A 15,968-nucleotide genomic window follows, 5' to 3' on the forward strand; every position below is an offset into this window, starting at 1 on the left:
AGAGGTCGGAGTATAGGGGGGCATCAATACCCTCAAGCTTGAGGTTAATGAAATCTGGGGTTACCTGGGGAGGTTTTTTCGAACAGTGGGCTGGAGAGGTGAGCTTTCTTGAGGAGCTCCGGAAGACCCTCCAGCAGGCCACCAATCGGAAGTCAGACGCAAGGAGGAGCAGGCGGGCGGTCGGGGGTCCCAACCCTCCAAGCAGCCGGGGAAGTCAGGAGAGCCTGGGTTGTAGTGGGGGGGGTGGAAGCTCTGGTGGTGCAGGCCCAGTAAGGCCCATAAAACCTGGGGAGGGCTCCCGAGAGCCGATCCCTCGGTCCGTGAAAAAAGGGGCTGGGGGGTTGGCTATGACAGGGGAGCCCAGTGATCCAGGAGGCCGCAGGGCCCAAGCGCCGCCGGGGTACCCCCCCTGCGGTCTACGGGTCAGCAAAGCCCGGGCTCCCTCAGGAGGGCCACGCTGCAATTGTGGAAGCCCGCTGTGCCTGTCTCCAGGACCCCTCAGCCGTGCAGTAGAGCGGGAGGACCTGGCAGAGCAGCGCCAGTGACTGCTCCTGCGGCTGGTAAGAGAACAGGGTGAGAGGCAGGTGCATGGCAGTGAAGTACCAACAAAAACTTTAAAAAGTACTTGTCTGCAGCCGTGACCAAGATGGCGCCGGCTGCTGGGTGAGGAGCAGCCAGCATCAGGGACCCGAAGTACCCCCCCCCCCCGCGAACCGGAAGTGCCCCCCGCAAACCGGAAGTGGCTCCCCCCCGCGACCGGAAGTGCTCCCCCCGCGACCGGAAGATGCTCCCCCCGCGACCGGAAGTGCCCCCCGCGAGCCGCGGAGTGACTTCCGGTGAAATTTCGGCTGATGTCACCAGCACGGGAATGGACCTGGGGGGGTAATAGGCCGGGGGTGCAGGGGTGCCCAGTCCCGGTTATTGCAGCAAGCACCTCTGGGCACCCCCGGCAGGACGGTATGGACGGTATGGACTAAGCTGCCTACCCCCCAGGTCCCTATGGACACCAGCCCTGAAGGGCTTCCAGCAGCACAGGCAGGGTTGGGGGGATTGTCAGGTGGGGCCCCCTCCCGGAGGACAGTGCTGCATATGACTTTATCCGCCAGCTGGAGGGGTCCCAGGGGGGCATCCCCCCAGGAGACAAGGTGTGCGGGTTGAGTCCCAAGGGGCTGTGAGGTCGCAGAGGGGTCTGGGTGGGGGAGTTTGGTGGGGGAGGTACCCCCCTCTGCTGTGGCCCCAGGGGGGGAGGGCCTGTAGTCAGGCCAAGGGTGGTGGGTCAGGGGGTCAGGGTAGTTCAGTGGGGGTGGGTGCAACACCACCGGCAGGGATGGGGGGCCCCCCCGTCCCCCCCCACTTCTGGGGTGCTGAGGGGGGTGCCCCGCTTCCGGAGAACATCTTTCGGGGGTCTCCGGAGGCCAACTTATTACTCTGCCCTAAAGGGGGGGTCGCTCTTTCGCCCAGGTGGCGGGCTCTCGTGCCCCTCTGGGACCACCTGTACAGCCGGTTTGGCGCCCAGAATTTCCGCGCCCCCCCTGCTGACCAGGAGAGGACGCAGGGGTCGGCGTGGACGAGGGGTACAGGTTGGTCCAGAGAGGAGGCGTAGGAATGTTGTCCAGCTTCGGTACGAGGGTCCGGACCCCTGCCCCGCCCGAGGGGAGGTGGTGGACCTGGTACTCTCCTTGGGTTTTGGGGTGGGTGACCTTTTTGCTGTCATCCACCCCACCAACACACTGGAGTTTGACATCAGTTTTGTCACTCCCGTGTGTATGGAACGCTTCATCACCAGCTTTGGGCTGTGAGGGGCGTTGACCCTTGGAAGAAGTACAGGCTCATTCCCATCTCCAGGCAGGAGGAGGTAAAGAACATCACCATCCTGGTGAGGAATGAGTCGCTCCCTCCGGAGGACATTGCCACCTGGCTTGGGAGGTACGGGCAGTTGCAAACCCCCCTGAGAAAGAACCTCGATGAGCGCGGGGGTCTGGACCGGGGCTTGGTTGGCCAGGATCCGGCTTAAGAGGGAGGGCAACAGTGTTGCCCACCTCCCTGGCAGCGCCTTCCTGGGCAGAGACCGGATCCTGGCCTTCTACCCGGGACAGCCCCGTCGTTGCTTCAAGTGCGGCAGCCCGACCCACATGAGCTCGGACTGCACGGTGGTCAGATTGTGGCCGGTGCCACGAGTTTGGCCACCAGTCCGAGTCATGTGGGAAGATATGCTGCAATTTGTGTGGTGAGATGGGGCACCCATTCAGTCGGTGCCCCAAAAGCATATCGGGGTTCTTTCTCAGGGGGGGACCTCCCGGGCCGGAGCGGCCGAAGCCCCCCGGCGAGTGATGGCCGGGGGGGTGGGGATCCTGGGCCCCTAATGCCCCTCCGGAGGGACCAACAGGCCCACAGCCTCAAAGAAGGCGGGGCAGGCGTGGGCGAGGGGCTCCCCCCCCGGGAGATACGGGCTCAGTTGGCCAGGAGGCTCCCGATCCTCCGGAAGGCGAAGCCGGTGGGGAGGAGTCGGGGAGGCCTGGGGGTCCCGGGCCTGAGGGTCCGGGGCCCCGGCTTTCCCCTCCTTTAGTTGCAGGCCGATCCCCCCCCCTCCACCTGTTCTATCTGCCTCCCCATGCAGCCCCCCCTCATCTTCCCATCCCCGTCCCCCCCCCCCCTCGTCCCCCCCCCCCCAAGTCCCGTCCCCCCCCTCCCCCTTCTTCTGCCGATCCCCTTTCTGTCCCCCCCCCTGTCTCTGGCCCCCCTCCTGCCTCTCCCATCCCCCCCCCTTCTGGACCCAAAGTCTCCTCTGGCCTTGTGGCCATGGAGACGGAAGCTGCTCGAGCCTCATCTAAGAGGAAATCTCGAGCAGCGGGTCCGAGGAGGGGGGTGGCGTAGTCACCTCAGAGAGATGGCAGGAGTGGGAGCAGGTGAGACGCAGGAAGAAGGGGAAGGCTGTGAAATCTGGGGGCGGGAGGTCCCCCTGTGAAGGGTGGGGTTCCCCCAGGGGCACGAAGTGGGGTGTCCCTGGGGAACCCGTTTGGTGTCCTCTCCTCCTCCTCGGACTCAGAGGAGGAGGAGGGAGTGTAAATATGTAAATATGTTTTGGTGTTTGTAGTATGAAGGAGAACGTGACCCTTTCAATCATTTTGATGGCGGTACCCTCTCCAATACGGCTTGCGACCATTAATGTCGCAAGTATTCGTTCTGCACGAGCTCGTTTATGGCCTTTGATTTTCTCAGCCGTGTTGAAGCTGACATTTTGTTTTTGCAGGAGACCTGGCTGGCATCTGTGGCAGAGATGCATCTAGCAAAGAGGGAGTGGAGATGTGGGCCCTCCCCTGGTCTCTTGCGGCCGAGCCCTGCAGTGGTGTTGCGGTCCTTTTTAAGACTGGTTCGGTGGCTTGCCGGCGAGTGATTGAAGTGGAGATTGGTAGATGTCTGGTGGTGGACGCTGTCGTGAGGGGGCAATTCCTCCGGCTCATTAATTTTTATGGGCCTCAAACCAAGAGGGAGAGGAAGAGCCTCCTTACGGCGGTTAAGCCTTATCTTTTACATCCCAGCAGGTGATCTTTGGTGGTGACTTCAATATGATCACTAGGCCCAAAGACCGGGCAGGTGCCGCCAACCCTCTGGGATATGATAGTACTTTTTTGAATAGCGTAGTGAGGGAGGCCGGGTTGGTGGATGTGCACGTTCGTCACCTCCCCAACCTCACTGGTTTCACATTTTCCCGAGGTAGTTCTAAGAGTAGATTAGATAGGTTTTTTTTAAAGGGGGACTCTGCTTGCTCGGCTCCAGAGCTGCAGTCGGTGGAGTTCTCCGATCACTGTATGGTATCTGTGGCCCTGAATGTCGCCGACACTCCTCAGAAAGGGAGGGGTATGTGGCGCCTGAATGGGTCGCTACTGGAGGATCCTGAGGTTAGGGAAGCCTATGAGGTTTTCTTCCTGGACCAGACCTCGCTCCTTGAGGGCAACTGCTCCCGCCTTGAATGGTGGGAAGTAGTTAAAAAGAGGTCTGGTGACTTTTTCCGGGAAATCTCTGGGTACAGGGCAGCTTCCAAGTACCAGGCCTACCAGAGACTACGCAGGCAGCTTGACCGCCTGGTGTCCTCTGGGGGCTCTCGGAACAGATATCCGGTCTGAAGGCGCAGATGAAGGAGTGTCAGTACGACCGTCTCGCCCCCTGGTTTTTGAGAGGGATTATGGGAAGTTTATCTCTCCTGATCCCTACAGGAGCTGTGGTGAGGCGGCGAGTTCGAAGGTCGTACACGGCCTGAAGGATGCCTCGGGATCTCTGGTCCGGTCCAGATCGGGGATCCTGGGTGTCGTCAGAGACCACTTTTCGGACCTCCTGAAGAAGCGGCCTCTAGACATGGAGAAAGTCAGGGAATTCCTTGATGAGACCCCACTGGAAGTGAGGTCTGACCTTCCTGACTCTCTGACAGAAGAGATCTCGGTGGCTGAAGTCGAGCAGGCTATCAGCTCTTTAGCATCTAAAAAGTCGCCTGGGCCCGATGGGCTCACGGCAGAGTTTTACAAAACCTTTAAGAGCCTCTTGGCTCCTCATTTGAGGGACGTGTACCGTGAATGTTTGGCCTATGGCCTGCTGCCTCCCTCAATGAGAAGGTCAGCTCTGATCCTTCTGTCAAAGGGGAAAGACCCGTCTGTGGTGGAGAATTGGCGTCCGATCGCCCTTCTTACCACAGATAGGAAGATACTGGCAAAGATCTTGTTTACACGTCTGTCTGCTTTGGCGGGCAGGATGCTGTCTCCCTCTCAGCACTGCACAATTCCTGGCCGGGGCACTTTTGGTGCCGTCCTGAACGTCCGGGAGGCTGTGGAAAGGTGCAGGGCTGATGGCAGCGAGCGGTATCTGCTTGCACTGGATCAGGCTAAGGCGTTTGATCGGGTGAACCATGAGTACCTTTGGCTGCTTCTGAGGAGATACGGTCTGCCTGATCAATTTGTTGATTGGCTACAGGTATTGTATAGGGGAGCTGAGAGCTTCCCTCTTGTCAACGGTTGGGTGGGTCGGGGCCTTTTCTGTGGACTCTGGTGTCCGGCAGGGCTGCCCGTTGAGCCCCCTCCTGTACGTCTTTGCGGTTGACCCCTTCGTAAGGAGGCTAGACTGCGAGCGTCTTGTGGGGGTTCCGGTGGGACCTGTCGGGGTCCCGGTTTCGGCAGTGAAGGTCGTGGCCTACGCGGATGACGTCTCGGTGGTGGTATCTGGTCGTGAGGAGGCCCATTATGTGGAATCCCAGATCGGGTGCTACTCTGAGGCGTCAGGTTCGCTGGTCAATTGGGACAAGAGTGAAGTTTTTCTGGATGGGGAAGGAGGGGGAGCAGTTCCCCCTTCCGGACGTGTTCCCCACGCCCGTACCAGAGATTCGAGTACTTGGCATTCATTTCGGCCCGGGTGATTATCCCAAGCTAAATTGGGAGCGCAGGCTGGTGAGTGCCACTCGGAAGGTGAAGGCCTGGAAAGGTTGGAAACTTTCCCTGAGGGAAAGGGTATGCTTGGTCAAGACGTACTTACTGCCTGAGTTTCTCTTTGTGAGCTACGTGTGTCTTTTGCCAGCATCTCTCTATGCTCGGGTCTCTGGTCTGTTCTTCCTGCTGTTGTGGGGAAACAGACTGAACCTGATCAAGAGGGAGGTCACATACCGCCAGCGAAGGCAAGGAGGGTTGGACATGGTCAACCCGGTGGTGTTCTTCATCATCATTTTTGTAAAGTACAACTTGCAGTCCATCTTTGTGGACGCACCTTCCTGGTGGGAATGTTCATGCAAGGACTGGCTCTTGCTGTTCCTGAGGAGGTGGGAGGAGGGGGGAGGCCCGGCGATCTGAGGAGATCGCATGGGTATCTCCCATCCTACGTCCCCCTGGCATTGAAGGTACTGAGGCAGTGGCGGATAACTGCCCTTGAGGTGGCTCTCTGGGTCGGCGTGAGCTGTACCTGAGGGTCATGGCCTCGGACATTTTGAAGCCCCTGTCTTTAAGGGACTGTCCTGAGAGGGTCCTCACGGAGGGGTTAGCCCTCTTGAATTCTTCCAGAATTCCGAACAAGTTTTGGGATCTTGCATGGAGGTCGTTCCATGGACGACTGTACGTCCGTGCAAATCTCATATATCTGAACCTAGGAGACAGGGGCTGTCCCCGACGGGAATGTGGAGGGACATTGGAGACCATGGACCATTTTCTGGTCCAATGTCCCTTCAACATGGAGGTTCTTACGGGGGTAGGGGGTGCCATTGGCTACCCCCGCCTTCCGGCCCTGACCTATGCTGAGCGGGTGTATGGTGACTTCGGGGTCCGCAGGGGTTTTTGAGTTATCGTCACTTTATTTAGTCAGCGTAGTTGTGCTTTACTACACTTGGCACGCTCGGTGTTTGGTGTCCACTAGGGACAAAATCCTGTCTGTGCATGAGGTGGTGGGCGATATCTTTCGGGAGTTTGGTGAAGGTGCGGGATCTGGAAAGGAGCAGGGTCGGGCCTGAGAGGTGTGCCCATTTATGGAGGGGGTTCCTCTTCCAGCCCCCTTAGGCCATGACCCTGCCCCTCTCCATGGGTAGGGGCAACTTTCCTTTCTCACCCCCCTTAGATTTTGTTTATAGTTTATTTTTGAAATAAGGCTACAGACATGTCTGATTATCATGTTCTCGCTCATACGTGGGTTGTAGGTATTTGTTGTTCTGGTGGTGGGGTGTGTTGTGGTTGGCGATGATCTGGACAGTAGTGGTTTTTATGGACTTTAATATTTCCCTACTGTACCAGTGAGCCGTTTTAAGTTGGTTTTGTTCTTTTTTTTTGTTGGCAATGATCTGGACAAGCTTTTTCTGATGGACTGTAAAGACTTTTTCTTGTACCAGTGAGCCTGTTGTAAATACCCGTTCTAATGTTGTTGTGTTTTTTTTCTATTTTTTGCAGTTATTTTCTTGGAGGGTGGTATGATGGTTTATGTGTGTTGTTTGTTTTGTGTTATTTAGTTTATTTTGTATATTAACTTTTTTATGGTCGTAGTTTTAAAAATAAAAATCTCCAGGTGATGCAGGGACCCCTCTGGTAGTGAATGTCATTACTGAGGGTACTCCTGGCAGTGATGCTTTGGCTGAGCCTGCTGTGCCTGTGACCCCCGGGAATGGCCAGATTGTACCTATGGAAGTGTCATGTGATATTGTTCAGGACAGAGTTTTGCCCCAAGGGGCTTTGAATGGTGTGGGTCAATCCCAAAAGGGTCCTCCAGGTGATGCAGGGACCCCTCTGGCAGTGAATGTCATTGCTGAGGGTGTTCCCGGCAGTGAAGCTGAGGCTGAGCCTGCTATGCCTGTGACCCCGGGTGCGATCAGGGTATGGAAATGTCACTTAATGCTGCTGTAGGAATATTGTGGGGAATGCTGCTGTATCCCCTGTTGTTGGCCCCACCCCCCTCCCTAGGAGAAGGAGTCCCCGGGGTTCACCCCCCCCCTGTTTCCCCCCTGCTCCCCCCCTGCCTCCCCCCGCTCCCCCTCCAACCCCCCCCAAATTAGCAGGTCTCAAGAGGCCGGGGTTTTGTCTGCCCTAAAAATAGGCAGGTCATTTGCCGATGTCACCGGTGGTCGGGTGCAGCTTGGGCATTTTTACAGCGCCCACGGCACCATGGCATTTAGGGGCTCAGTGCCAGCCGCCACTAAGGTGGCTGGCATTGAAAGAAAGCGGCGCAACGTAGTCCAGTTGCGGTGGCAGGGGGACCCTGGTCGTGCTCCGGGGAGGGATGCGGTGGTGGATATGGTGCTGGCACTTGGCTTTAGAGTGCCGGATATTTTTGCCATTATCCATCCTGCTGGCTCCCCGGAGTATGATGTGAGCTTCACCACCCCTGTGCTCATGGAAAGCTTTATTTCTAAGCGGGAAGTGGTGAAGTCTCAGTTGGCATGGAAACCGTTTAAGATGATTTCGTTGTCCAGACAGGAAGAAGTAAAGAGAGTGACAATTTTAGTTCGGAATGAATCAATACCTGCAGAGGATATTGCCACCTGGCTGGGGCGTTACGGTCAAGTGATGTCCCCACCCAAGAAGGATCTAGATGCCAAGGGGATTTGGACGGGTGGCTGGTCTGTCCCAGTCAGGTTGAAACGTACGGGAATGTCCGTATCATGTTCCTGCATCAGGATATATTGGGAGGGACAGGATCCTTGCATTTTATCTGGGACAGCCGAAGCTCTGCTTCAAGTGCAATAGCCCTCTGCACTTTAGTGCCAGTTGTAAATTATCCCGGTGCTCAAGGTGTAACGAGGTGGGGCACTTGGCGGATGGGTGCAGGAAAATGCAGTGTAATCTATGTGGGGTCATGGGTCATGCTTTCGGTCACTGTCCCGCAGCTTTCCGGGCACAGGATACTCCCGGGGGGTCTGGTGGATCGGTGGCCCCGGCTATTGTGCCAATTACCCCCCTTCCGCCACTCCAGCTTGCTGGTGCCTTACCAGTTGAGGCCCAAACATTTGTGATGGGTTCTAAGAATTTGGAACCATCATTGGATAGAGGGACAACTTCAAAACCCAGTTGCTCTAAGTTTCCCTCCCCAAACAGAACCCTGTTAAAAAGGTGTCCCAAAAAGGGAAAGTTACACTGATACAAGCGCCTGGGGAGATCTGGTGCCCCCCAAAAGATCAAGACTCACAGCCCATCCCCACTTGGACCCAGGAGGGGTTTGGTCAGGAGGTGGTCCATAGTTCGGAGTCTTACTCCCCGGATACTGTATCAGCCCGTAAGGGGAGAGGGAGGAAAAAGGCAACAAAAAAAGATTTTCAGCCAAAAGTTGGGTCACCTAGTCAGTCAGCAAAAAATAGCAAAGAGTGGGTGACTGTGTGTAAGAAAAAAGGCTCTAAGCCTACCATCTTGCCCAGTTCTGGATCTGGTCCAGGCCCAGGCGTGGCTCCCCCAAATCCAGGGGCTGGGGTGCCTTGTGGTGCCCAGGTTTTTTTTCCCCCTGTAGTTCCAACGCAAAATATGTTTGCAGCCCTGGATCCCACGATCTCGGATGGGGACCCCGGCGGGGGGATGGACATTGGGGTGAGTGTCTAAATAAGGAAATAAAATTTATATTAATTTATGCAATATGATAAATGTGGTACAGGTTTCCGAGTAAAATATGTTATAAGATTTCTTGTGCAAAGTTGATGAATGTGTATCGTGAAAGTTAGTAGTATTGTGTTGGTGTTAATATATTGAATAGTCATCAGTGTTAAAGCAGGCCCAGGCGTGGCTCCCCCAAATCCAGGGGCTGGGGTGCCTTGTGGATAGTCATCAGTGTTATAATATTGTAAAGATGGATTATGTCATTTTGTGTTTATGGCCAAACGTGGCATGTTTTTGTATATCTGTTTCTTTTGGAATGTATGGTAGCAGTCTTTTAATAAAAATCTCCAGACCCCAAAAAAGCTTCCAGCTCCTCCCACTTTTGTCATTCTGCTTCCTGCTGGAGTAGAGAGAAGACCTGTCTTCCAGAGCTCCTGTGTTCCAGAGACCAGCCACCAGGACCAGCCTCCAGCCCCAGCCCCAGCCCCAGCCCCAGCCCCCAGCCCCGGAAGAGGGGAGGGATGGCCTCCCTCAGCCCAGGTGAAGGACCAGCATCCGGCCTCCGGAGTAACCAGCAGCACCTGCCCTCCTCCAGCCAGACGAAGATCAGCAGGGATGACCGCCTCTTCCTGGGCACCCAGCAGGGTCTCTTAGACTGGACTACCACACTACCAGGTGAGACTGAGGCCAAAGCCAGGAAGAGGTGTGATAAGATCAAGTCCCTGCTGGTTAGGATAGCCCAGGCCTGCGTGGAAAAAATGACAGCTCTCGCAGGCCTGAGGGACAAGAGGGACAGGTGCTCTAGTAGTAAGAGGTCGGAGTACAGGGAGGCCATTAACACCCACCGGCTGCAGGTGAAGGAGATTTGGGATTATCTTGGGGGATTTTGTGAACGTGGGGCTGGAGAAGTTGCTTTCCTTGAGGAGCTCAGGAAGACCCTCCAGCAGGCCAGCCAGGAAGGAAGTCAGACGGCAAGGAGGAGCAGCGGGCGGTCGGGGTCCCAACCCTCCAAGCAGCCGGGGAAGTCAGGAGAGCCTGGGTGTAGTGGGGGGGGGTGGAAGCTCTGGTGGTGCAGGGCCCAGTAAGGCCATAAAACCTGGGGAGGGCTCCCGAGAGCCGATCCCTCGGTCCGTGAAAAAAGGGGCTGGGGGGTTGCCTATGACAGGGGAGCCCAGTGATCCAGGAGGCCGCAGGGCCCAGGCGCCGCCGGAGGTACCCCCCCGGTGTCTTCGGGTCAGCATGCCCAGGCTCCCTCAGGATGGTCACGCTGCCACAGCTGGGGCCCACCATGTGCCGGCCTCCATGACCCCTCAGCGTGCAGTAGAGCGGGATGATCTGGCAGTGAAAGTGTCAGGGACTGCTCCTGCAGCTGCTATGTCACCGGGAGAGGGGCAGGTACATGGTGGAGGTATAATAACAAAGTCAGCTTCAGGCAAACAGCTGGTGTGTAGTGTGACCAAGATGGCGCCGGCTGCTGGGGGAGGAGCAGCTGAGGCCACATTCCCCAGTGGGAATCAACCCCTTTTCAGGGAAGGGGGATGTGGCCAGCTCCCATCCAGTGCTCGGGACCCGGAAGTGACCGCCCGTGAACCGGAAGTGCACCCCCCGCGACCCGGAAGTGCACCCCCCGCGACCGGAAGTGCACCCCCCGCGACCGGAAGTGCACCCCCCCGCGACCGGAAGTACACCCCCCGCGACCGGAAGTGCCCCCCCGCGATCGGAAGTGCCCCCCTGCGAATCTGCGGCTGGTGTCACCGGCTTGGAGGACCTGGGGGATGAGAGGCCGGGGGTGCGGGGGTGCCTAGTCCCGGATGCTGCAGCAGGCACCTCCAGGCACCCCCGGCAAGTAATGGACGGTAATATGGATGGTAACATGGACGGTAAGCTGCCACCCCCCCAGGTCCCCATGGACATTACCGCAAGCCCCGAGGGGCTCCCTGCAGGACAGGCGGGGTGGGGGGAATGTCAGGTGGGACCCCTCCCGGTGGACTGTGCAGCTTATGACTTTATCCGGCAGTTGGAGGGGTCCCAGGGGGGCATCCCCCCAATACGGGTTGAGTCCCAAGGGGCTGGTGAGGTCGCAGAGGGGTCTGGGTGGGGGAGTTTGGTGGGGGAGGTACCCCCCTCTGCTGTGGCCCCAGGGGGGGAGGAGCCTGTAGTCAGGCCAAGGGTGGTGGGTCAGGGTGGTCAGGGTAGTTCAGCGGGGGTGGGTGCAACACCACCGGCAGGGATGGGGGCCCCCCCGTCCCCCCCCCACTTCTGGGGGTGCTGAGGGGGGTACCCCGCTTCCGGAGAACATCTTTCGGGGGTCTCCGGAGGCCAACTTATTGTCTGCCCTAAAGGGGGGTCGCTCTTTCGCCCAGGTGGCGGGCTCTCGTGCCCCTCTGGACCACCTGTACAGCCGGTTTGGAGCCCAGAATTTCCGCGCCCCCCCTGCTGACCAGGAGAGGACGCAGGGGTCGGCGTGGACGAGGGGTACAGGTGGTCCAGAGAGGAGGCGTAGGAATGTTGTCCAGCTTCGGTACGAGGGTCCGGACCCCTGCCCCGCCCGAGGTGAGGTGGTGGGCCTGGTACTCTCCTTGGGTTTTGGGGTGGGTGACCTTTTTGCGGTCATCCATCCCACCAACACACGGGAGTTTGATATAAGTTTTGTCACTCCCGTGTGTATGGAACGCTTCATCACCAGCTTTGGGTTGGTGAGGGGCGTTGACCCTTGGAAGAAGTACAGGCTCATTCCCATCTCCAGGCAGGAGGAGGTAAAGAACATCACCATCCTGGTGAGGAATGAGTCGCTCCCTCCGGAGGACATTGCCACCTGGCTTGGGAGGTACGGGCAGTTGCAAACCCCCCTGAGAAAGAACCTCGATGAGCGCGGGGTCTGGACCGGGGCTTGGTTGGCCAGGATCTGGCTTAAGAGGGAGGGCAACAGTGTTGCCCACCTCCCTGGCAGCGCCTTCCTGGGCAGAGACCGGATCCTGGCCTTCTACCCGGGACAGCCCCGTCGTTGCTTCAAGTGCGGCAGCCCGACCCACATGAGCTCGGACTGCACGGTGGTCAGATGTGGCCGGTGCCACGAGTTTGGCCACCAGTCCGACTCATGTGGGAAGATATGCTGCAACTTGTGTGGTGAGATGGGGCACCCGTTTAGCAGGTGCCCCAAAGCATATCGGGGTTCTTCCTCAGGGGGGGGACCTCCTGGGCCGGGAGCGGCCGAAGCCCCCCCGGCGAGTGATGGCCGGGGGGGTGGGGATCCTGGAGCCCCTAATGCCCCTTCGGAGGGACCAACAGGCCCGCAGCCTCAAAGAAGGCGGAGCAGGCGTGGGCGAGGGGCTCCCCCCCCGGGAGACACGGGCTCAGTTGGCCAGGAGGCTCCCGATCCTCCGGAAGGCGAAGCCGGTGGGGAGGAGTCGGGGAGGCCTGGGGGTCCCGGGCCTGAGGGTCCGGGGCCCCGGCTTTCCCCTCCTTTAGTTGCAGGGCCGATCCCCCCCCCTCCACCTGTTCTATCTGCCTCCCCATGCAGCCCCCCCTCATCTTCCCATCCCCGTCCCCCCCCCCTCGTCCCCCCCCTCCCAAGTTCCGTCCCCCCCTTCCCCTTCTTCTGCCGATCCCCTTCCTGTCCCCCCCCCTGTCTCTGGCCCCCCTCCTGCCTCTCCCATCCCCCCCCCTTCTGGACCCAAAGTCTCCTCTGGCCTTGTGGCCATGGAGACGGAAGCTGCTCGAGCCTCATCTAAGAGGGAAATCTCGAGCAGCGGGTCCGAGGAGGGGGGTGGCGTAGTCACCTCAGAGAGATGGCAGGAGTGGGAGCAGGTGAGACGCAGGAAGAAGGGGAAGGCTGTAAAATCTGGGGGCGGGAGGTCCCCTGTGAAGGGTGGGGTTCCCCCAGGGGCACGAAGTGGGGTGTCCCTGGGGAACCCGTTTGGTGTCCTCTCCTCCTCCTCGGACTCAGAGGAGGAGGAGGGAGTGTAAATATGTAAATATGTTTTGGTGTTTGTAGTATGAAGGAGAACGTGACCCTTTCAATCATTTTGATGGCGGTACCCTCTCCAATACGGCTTGCGACCATTAATGTCGCAAGTATTCGTTCTGCACGAGCTCGTTTTATGGCCTTTGATTTTCTCAGCCGTGTTGAAGCTGACATTTTGTTTTTGCAGGAGACCTGGCTGGCATCTGTGGCAGAGATGCATCTAGCAAAGAGGGAGTGGAGATGTGGGCCCTCCCTCTGGTCTCTTGCGGCCGAGCCCTGCAGTGGTGTTGCGGTCCTTTTTAAGACTGGTTCGGTGGCTTGCCGGCGAGTGATTGAAGTGGAGATTGGTAGATGTCTGGTGGTGGACGCTGTCGTGAGGGGGCAATTCCTCCGGCTCATTAATTTTTATGGGCCTCAAACCAAGAGGGAGAGGAAGAGCCTCCTTACGGCGGTTAAGCCTTATCTTTTTACATCCCAGCAGGTGATCTTTGGTGGTGACTTCAATATGATCACTAGGCCCAAAGACCGGGCAGGTGCCGCCAACCCTCTGGGATATGATAGTACTTTTTTGAATAGCGTAGTGAGGGAGGCCGGGTTGGTGGATGTGCACGTTCGTCACCTCCCCAACCTCACTGGTTTCACATTTTCCCGAGGTAGTTCTAAGAGTAGATTAGATAGGTTTTTTTTAAAGGGGGACTCTGCTTGCTCGGCTCCAGAGCTGCAGTCGGTGGAGTTCTCCGATCACTGTATGGTATCTGTGGCCCTGAATGTCGCCGACACTCCTCAGAAAGGGAGGGGTATGTGGCGCCTGAATGGGTCGCTACTGGAGGATCCTGAGGTTAGGGAAGCCTATGAGGTTTTCTTCCTGGACCAGACCTCGCTCCTTGAGGGCAACTGCTCCCGCCTTGAATGGTGGGAAGTAGTTAAAAAGAGGTCTGGTGACTTTTTCCGGGAAATCTCTGGGTACAGGGCAGCTTCCAAGTACCAGGCCTACCAGAGACTACGCAGGCAGCTTGACCGCCTGGTGTCCTCTGGGGGCTCTCGGGAACAGATATCCGGTCTGAAGGCGCAGATGAAGGAGTGTCAGTACGACCGTCTCGCCTCCCTGGTTTTTGAGAGGGATTATGGGAAGTTTATCTCTCCTGATCCCTACAGGAGCTGTGGTGAGGCGGCGAGTTCGAAGGTCGTACACGGCCTGAAGGATGCCTCGGGATCTCTGGTCCGGTCCAGATCGGGGATCCTGGGTGTCGTCAGAGACCACTTTTCGGACCTCCTGAAGAAGCGGCCTCTAGACATGGAGAAAGTCAGGGAATTCCTTGATGAGACCCCACTGGAAGTGAGGTCTGACCTTCCTGACTCTCTGACAGAAGAGATCTCGGTGGCTGAAGTCGAGCAGGCTATCAGCTCTTTAGCATCTAAAAAGTCGCCTGGGCCCGATGGGCTCACGGCAGAGTTTTACAAAACCTTTAAGAGCCTCTTGGCTCCTCATTTGAGGGATGTGTACCGTGAATGTTTGGCCTATGGCCTGCTGCCTCCCTCAATGAGAAGGTCAGCTCTGATCCTTCTGTCAAAGGGGAAAGACCCGTCTGTGGTGGAGAATTGGCGTCCGATCGCCCTTCTTACCACAGATAGGAAGATACTGGCAAAGATCTTGTTTACACGTCTGTCTGCTTTGGCGGGCAGGATGCTGTCTCCCTCTCAGCACTGCACAATTCCTGGCCGGGGCACTTTTGGTGCCGTCCTGAACGTCCGGGAGGCTGTGGAAAGGTGCAGGGCTGATGGCAGTGAGCGGTATCTGCTTGCACTGGATCAGGCTAAGGCGTTTGATCGGGTGAACCATGAGTACCTTTGGCTGCTTCTGAGGAGATACGGTCTGCCTGATCAATTTGTTGATTGGCTACAGGTATTGTATAGGGGAGCTGAGAGCTTCCCTCTTGTCAACGGTTGGGTGGGTCGGGCCTTTTCTGTGGACTCTGGCGTCCGGCAGGGCTGCCCGTTGAGCCCCCTCCTGTACGTCTTTGCGGTTGACCCCTTCGTAAGGAGGCTAGACTGCGAGCGTCTTGTGGGGGTTCCGGTGGGACCTGTCGGGGGTCCGGTTTCGGCAGTGAAGGTCGTGGCCTACGCGGATGACGTCTCGGTGGTGGTATCTGGTCGTGAGGAGGCCCATTATGTGGAATCCCAGATCGGGTGCTACTCTGAGGCGTCAGGTTCGCTGGTCAATTGGGACAAGAGTGAAGTTTTCTGGATGGGGAAGGAGGGGGAGCAGTTCCCCCTTCCGGACATGTTCCCCACGCCCGTACCAGAGATTCGAGTACTTGGCATTCATTTCGGCCCGGGTGATTATCCCAAGCTAAATTGGGAGCGCAGGCTGGTGAGTGCCACTCGGAAGGTGAAGGCCTGGAGAGGTTGGAAACTTTCCCTGAGGGAAAGGGTATGCTTGGTCAAGACGTACTTACTGCCTGAGTTTCTCTTTGTGAGCTACGTGTGTCTTTTGCCAGCATCTCTCTATGCTCGGGTCTCTGGTCTGTTCTTCCTGCTGTTGTGGGGAAACAGACTGAACCTGATCAAGAGGGAGGTCACATACCGCCAGCGAAGGCAAGGAGGGTTGGACATGGTCAACCCGGTGGTGTTCTTCATCATCATTTTTGTAAAGTACAACTTGCAGTCCATCTTTGTGGACGCGCCTTCCTGGTGGGAATGTTCATGCAAGGACTGGCTCTTGCTGTTCCTGAGGAGGTGGGAAGAGGGGGGGAGGCCCGGCGATCTGAGGAGATCGCATGGGTATCTCCCATCCTACGTCCCCCTGGCATTGAAGGTACTGAGGCAGTGGCGGATAACTGCCCTTGAGGTGGGCTCTCTGGGTCGGCGTGAGCTGTACCTGAGGGTCATGGCCTCGGACATTTTGAAGCCCCTGTCTTTAAGGGACTGTCCTGAGAGGGTCCTCACGGAGGGGTTAGCCCTCTTGAATT

Source organism: Rana temporaria, chromosome 3 (genome assembly GCF_905171775.1).
Source record: "Rana temporaria chromosome 3, aRanTem1.1, whole genome shotgun sequence".
Classification (NCBI taxonomy): domain Eukaryota; kingdom Metazoa; phylum Chordata; class Amphibia; order Anura; family Ranidae; genus Rana; species Rana temporaria.